At 40.4% G+C, this 6472-nt stretch overlaps 1 long non-coding RNA gene across 2 annotated transcripts; it reads left to right on the top strand.

Moving 5' to 3' along the window:
* The first annotated feature begins 292 nt into the window (after positions 1-292).
* On the top strand, positions 293-2259 carry LOC112217267. Of its 2 annotated transcripts, XR_006080975.1 has the most exons (5): positions 293-331; positions 783-856; positions 1337-1434; positions 1588-1667; positions 1826-2259. It is a non-coding gene; the product is annotated as an uncharacterized LOC112217267 (long non-coding RNA). The 2 variants fall into 2 exon arrangements; XR_002948454.1 differs by having other exon boundaries at positions 299-856.
* The last annotated feature ends 4213 nt before the right edge of the window (positions 2260-6472 follow it).

The raw sequence follows: 6472 nt of genomic DNA, 5'->3' as shown, positions 1-6472 counted from the left end.
GTTTGTTCAGTGTGGAATTTCATTCTTCATAGAAAGTGAATTGAGTGATTAAAATGGTCATAATGTAACCTTATTATTTGAGAGGTGTTCAGTGATCTCTAGCCTAAATTGACTGTGGAAGGACCACCAGAGGGCAGGCTGGGCTCATGGATAGTAGCCCAACAAGGCATGGGAGACAAGGTAAGCAGAGGCAATTAAGCACAGCTGACGGTACTAATGACATACTCTCCTTCCCCTATAAGAGAGAGAATGGAACCAGCAGAGGGGGGAAACTATCTCTGGAAGATGGCCACCGAGAGAGAGGAGCTATCCAGGAAGAACCACTAAGATGGTGACAATCCCATGACTTTTTGTTGTAGTTTAAAGATAATCCTAATGTGTTCTTGTTTCATCTGGCGAAGATGTATGTTTTTCCTTGGAAGATTTTCATTGGTTATGTTGGAGTGTTTGTTGACCAAATGCCCTCAATAGAGAACTGTGTTCAATCCAAGAGAACCTACTCCTGACTTGTTTATTGTATTTTCAGATGTGTAGGAAGAGACTCAGCATAGTTAAATAGCATTGCTTGTGTGAATGTCGGCTAATGCAGCTGTATTGAGGCTCTGGGAAGAATAAACTTGTTTAAGCTTTCATAGTGTCCGTTGAGTTCATACTCTGAAAATTAGAACCTAACAATACTATATCCTTAATGCTTTAGTATAAATCAATCTGATATTGTTATATTGAGCACAGCCAATCAGCCTCAACTGGGTGGCAGTAACTGCTGCTCTCTGACCTGTAAGGGCCATGGACAGACTGAACACTCCTCACTGGACAAGAGACTGCTCTCTGAAGAGATCTTTCCTTTGACCTGGAAGTAAGACTATAATCTTTTTTAATTTTATGTATATATGTTTTATAAACAGAGGATGACAGTCTGTTAAGATAGACAGAGGTTGCATCAAAAGGCACTAGGGCAGATTCAAATCTACGGTGACACCTTACATGTTCCAGAGGCTGTGGCATTACCACTAGACAGGACAGGCCACAAGACTGCCATCTTATTGGGGTTTATATCTGTAAGACAGGTGCAGGGATGGCATTATAGCACCAGTAGGGTCCCACATTAACAATTACTGTCAGATGCTGGACACAGCGATGCTTCGTGTTGTCTAATCCACTGTCAGATGCCAACTTTCTCTCGCCACTCTCACTAGGGATTAATGCAAATGTGTGTTCATGTGGATAATAGTTCCATTCTAAGTTCCAAAGTAATTCACATTCTTCAAAGGACCTTGAAAGAAAAGGTACCTTTTTTTTGTAAATAAGCTGAATTTCCTTTGCATGTCTCATCTAGAAAAGAGAATGAAGCAGACCATTGTAAGGATGTCTCTGAAATCTAACTCAGGAGCTGACCTCAATGACCCAGTGGTAAAGGAACAGATGTTGGAGCAGGTACAGTAGTCCTACATCTCCCACATCAGAAATCAACGTCATGCTCACTCATTTCACTCTTCTCATATGATCTCAAGTTTATATTGATAATTTTAAACAACTGAATTGCTTGATTAAAATAGGAAGATGTCTTGCTTTGATCATATCTTTTAGATAAGAAAAGAGTTTGCGAAGAACATGAACTTCATCCAAGGTTTTTTGGAAAACAGTTGAACTTGGAAGCCCTGAAGAAGGTAAGCACATTTTTTGCGTCAGTTTTGAAAATGTCCCTCATGTTAAGTCTGTTGTTCAGAGTCCCTTGTACAGTGTGTTAGGTTTTGACAGTATGGAAATGAAGGTGTTCATGAACTAATTCCAGTGAGTCTTTGTATTGTCGTGTTTGTTTTCTTAGGTCAGTGTGGGTCTGGATGAAGAGGACCAGCCATGATGCTGCAACAGGAGAGGGATGGAAGGTCAAAGAGAACCACATGATGTATTATCTACCTTAAAACACATAATGCAATATTATTTTAGTTAATGTTATGATAGTTTGATTTGCCTTATGAAATAAACATATTAAGTAAATGTATATTAGGATAGATTTTACAATGTTTTACTATTGGAACATCAAATTATAATGATTTTTGTTAGTGTATGAAGGTAATGTTGTACATAAGGGCAATTTGATAAGAGAAGAGGAATAAAAAGGACATTTGTGGTGTTTCAAGTTTGCAATTAAAAACATGTATGGTGGCAGTGAGGGATTGTCAGAGTGTAAAAGTCTTCATAATGATGTTACACACTCACTCATGGATGTAACTGTTGACATTCTGACATAAAATACATTTCATTAGTGGCATCAGTATTATCATTATTTTCACCCTCCAGCAAGAATGGTGAGATGGGGACACAAATCACAACAATGTAGAATTATGTGCCCACTTCCATGTGGCATGGTTCAGAGCACTGTAAAGAAGGAGACAGAGAGAATGTTGTGGGTGTGACAGAATGACACTATCCATGTTCTGAACCTAATCAACATTTGTATATCATAGTTTTCCCTGGTGTGATGGTTTGTTGACTGTGTCAGCTATTACAGTCATAAACACTGGCTCATGGATAGCAGGGGAGAAGTGTGGGGTTCTTGCCCTTATTCATGTAGTTGATGGCTGTTACACAAATCAACTTGATAAACCAAGTCATCATGTAGGCCTAGTTATTTAGCAAATGCTTTTATCCTAATTGAAAGAGACCAGGAAGTTAAACCACATCCTAACTACTTGTAACGTAGCACTGAACTCCAACCAAATAAGCTATCAGTATGGACTACAACATGTCCGTACCAGGAACTATGGGCTCTTGTACATCCTGAATTACATTGCACTTTGTTTACACAATTGGAGATTAGGCTGCCATAGCCCTGCAGGTACCACATAGAAAACAGGATTTTAATTACAATGCATTGGGTTGTCGGAAGGCGACCTGATTTGCCTGGCACTGGGAGAACTCACTGACACAGGTTACAATGATATATTTGGTGTTTTCTATATCTTCACGTCTCGTCAATCAGACGTCAGTGGATATATTACTGAACCAGCCTCTTTAGTGAAGCCCATGTCCAGTGGAAATAATAATGAATTGATTCCTATTTACCAAATGTACTGCAAATTGTCACAAATGTGAACTTGATACACTAACAGAAATGTACATGTGATCAAGTAACATAGATGTACTGTATGTCTAACACTGTTTAAAGTTCAATGTAATAACAGAAAATACATTGGGTCTTTTGGTCGGTGTTGTTGATGTGGAGGGAGGGGTTGGAGCTGAAGTTTCAGCATCTCCTGGGTGTGTTCACCTGGTCAGCAGAGAGGGAGGAGAGAAACTCATCTCTCTTTCCCGTGTCTCGGAATCTCACAACCAAACTATGGGGAGGGAAGAGGACAGCTAACTGGGTAGGTGTGCCATCATTTTAAGTTGCATTATAAAAAAATGTCCCGATATGTTGAAACACTGTGCTTTTCATTGAAGAGGTAATAATTCAGATATGTTTAGCGCCTTTTGTAACTTACTGTTTGAAATGATTTGAATGGTGCCCTTTTCTTAGTATTCTGTGTATTTGAATGAAGTTAAGACTCACTAAACTCTGAAAGGGGCGGACTGGCCGTCTGGCAGTTGCCCGAATTTCCAGATGGGCTGGTCCACTTTTAGCCAAGTGGGCTGGTCCACTTTTAGCCAAGTAGGCTGGTCCACTTTTAGCCATGTGGGCTGGTTCACTTTTAGTCAAGTGGGCTGGTACACTTTTAGCCAAGTGGGCCTGTCTAAGGTATTCGTTTTAAGTGGGAAATTATAATTATCTGGCTAATAATGGGGGCCGAAAGGTTTAAATAATGGGCCAGTGTTTTAGAAATGTTCCGGATGAATATTGGTAATAGGAGAACCTTTCAATGAACCGTTTTTGTTCAAAATAATTTTTTCCTCTGTGGAATGGTTCTACATGGAACCCAATTATTTTTTAAATTTTTATTTAACTAGGCAAGTCAGTTAAGAACAAATTCTTATTTACAATGACGGCCTACCCCGGCCAAATTTGGACACGCTGGATCAATTGTGCACCGCCCTATGGGACTCCCAATCACGGCCAGATGTGATGCAGCCTAGATTTGAACCAGTGACTGCGGTGACGCCTCTTGTACTGAGATGCCGTGCCTTAGACCGCAGCGCCACATTTCAAAGGGTTTGCCTATGGGGACAGCTAAATAACCTTTTTGTATTCTAGATAGCAGCTTTTTTCTAAGTGCAGGTGTCAAATCTAAAGTTAAATAACATTGTGAGTAAAAATCTTATGCATATCATAGACATTGCGGGAATCAGTAGATTTAGAGAGTCTTGATACATGCTTTTAAATCTCATCACATCTACCTCAAATTAGACTATACAGTGCATTCGGAAAGTCTTCAGACCCCTTGACTTTTTCTACATTTTGTAACGACAAAGCCTTATTCTAAAATGGATTTTTTTTAAATCCTCATCAATCTACACACAATACCCCATAATGACAAAGCAAAACCAGGTTTACATTTTTTTTGCAAATGAATTACATATAAAAAAACTGAAATATCCTATCCAGACCTTTGACTCAGTACCTTGTTGAAGCACCTTTGGCAACGATTACAGCCTCTAGTCTTCTTGGGTATCATGATACAAGTATGTGTGATGGAAATGACAAGATTATGTTAGAATGCTGTTATTGCAACAAATGGTTGTTTTATGCAATAGAATAAGGGGTTGTTAGAATGCTCATCTGTGTGTGTTCAACTGAGGATGGGCATCTGGAAGATTTATCATGTCTTTGGGTGATACCGCATTCCAGAGCATGAGTTAATGTTTCTGTACTTGGGTACGAGTGGGACATGCCTCCAGTATGGAGTTGGGGGACCGGACCCTGGTCTCTACACAATGAGAACTGTTTTTACAGCAGATACTGTCTGCTGTGAAGTATAAGTATATTTCATACAAATCTTAAACTTGTGACCCATTCCATACATCTGTTGTGAGTCATGTAGACTGAAGGAGGATGGACTTTCCAATAAAATGCTGTGGCTCAAACCAGCTCATTGAGTTCTCAGTGATCACCTCCAGGGGTGATTACCAACCAGATCATTACTGCAGTAATTAAATAATAAAGTTGGATTGTTTTGAAGTCTCTCCTTTTGATTACAATAATTCCACCACACATGGCACACCTGTATTTGGAGAGTTTCTCCCATTCTTCTCTGCAGATCCTCTCAAGCTCTGTTAGGTTGAATGGGGAGCGTTGCTACACAGCTATTTTCAGGTCTCTCCAGAGATGTTTGATCGGGTAAAGTCCGGGCTATGGCGGGGCCACTCAAGGACATTCAGAGACTTGTCCATAAGCCACTTCTGTGTTGTCTTGGCTGTGTGCTTAGGGTCTTTGTCCTGTTGGATGTTGTACCTTTGCCCCAGTCTGAGGTCCTGAGTGCTCTGGAGCAGGTTTTCATCAAGGATTTCTCTGTACTTTGCGCCGTTCATCTTTGCCTCAATCCTGACAAGTCTCCAGGTCCCTGTCACTGAAAAACATCCCCACAGCATGATGCTGCCACCACCATGCTTCATCAGACCAGAGAATCTTGTTTCTCATGGTCTGAGAGTCTTTACGTGCCTTTTGGTTAACTCCAAGCTGGCTTTCATGTGCCTTTTAATGAGGAGTGGTTTCCGTCAGGCCAATCTACCATAAAGGCCAGATTGGTGGAGTGCTGCAGAGATGGTTGTCCTTCTGGAAAGTTCTCCCATCTCCAAAGAGGAACTCCAGTGCTCTGTCAGGGTGACCATCAGGTTCTTGGTCACCTCCCTGACCAAGGCCCTTCTCCCCCAATTGCTTAGTTTTGCCGGGCGGCTAGCTCTAGGAAGAGTCTGTGTGGTTCCAAACTTCTTCCATTTAAGAATGATGGAGGCCACTGTGTTCTTGGGGACCTTCAATGCTGCAGACATTTTTTAGTACCCTTCCCCAGATCTGTGCCTCAACACAATCCGGTCTCGTAGCTGTACGGACAATTCCTTCGACCTCATAGCTTGGTTTTTGCTCTGAAATGCACTGTCAACTGTGTGATCTTATATAGTTGTGTACCTTTCGACATCATGTCCAATCAATTGAATTTACCACAGGTGGACTCAAATCAAGTTGTAGATACATCTCAAGAATGATCAATGGAAACAGGATGCACCTGAGCTCAATTTCATATATATATATATATATATATAGAGAGAGAGAGAGAGAGAGAAAAAAAACTGGTCAAATAAAAAACTGTTTCTGGGTAAGAATTTTATTCCCTTTTCGCCAACATCTGTAAACTAAAAATCCCATCATTTAGAACATGTACACTGACCACAGTATGCTGATATAGTTACCTTATTTGCTCTACTGTGATACATATCCATGGTTTTAGATCTCACTATCTATGTACAAGTTATACATGTGTAACAGATACAACATACACGTTACCTTTTGTGATCGTTCTTGTTAAATTTGCAGTATGGG

The sequence above is a fragment of the Oncorhynchus tshawytscha genome, unplaced genomic scaffold (assembly GCF_018296145.1).
Source record: "Oncorhynchus tshawytscha isolate Ot180627B unplaced genomic scaffold, Otsh_v2.0 Un_contig_20678_pilon_pilon, whole genome shotgun sequence".
Taxonomy (NCBI): domain Eukaryota; kingdom Metazoa; phylum Chordata; class Actinopteri; order Salmoniformes; family Salmonidae; genus Oncorhynchus; species Oncorhynchus tshawytscha.
The sequence above is the reverse complement of the archived record's forward strand: the minus strand, read 5'-3'. Positions and strand labels throughout refer to the sequence as shown.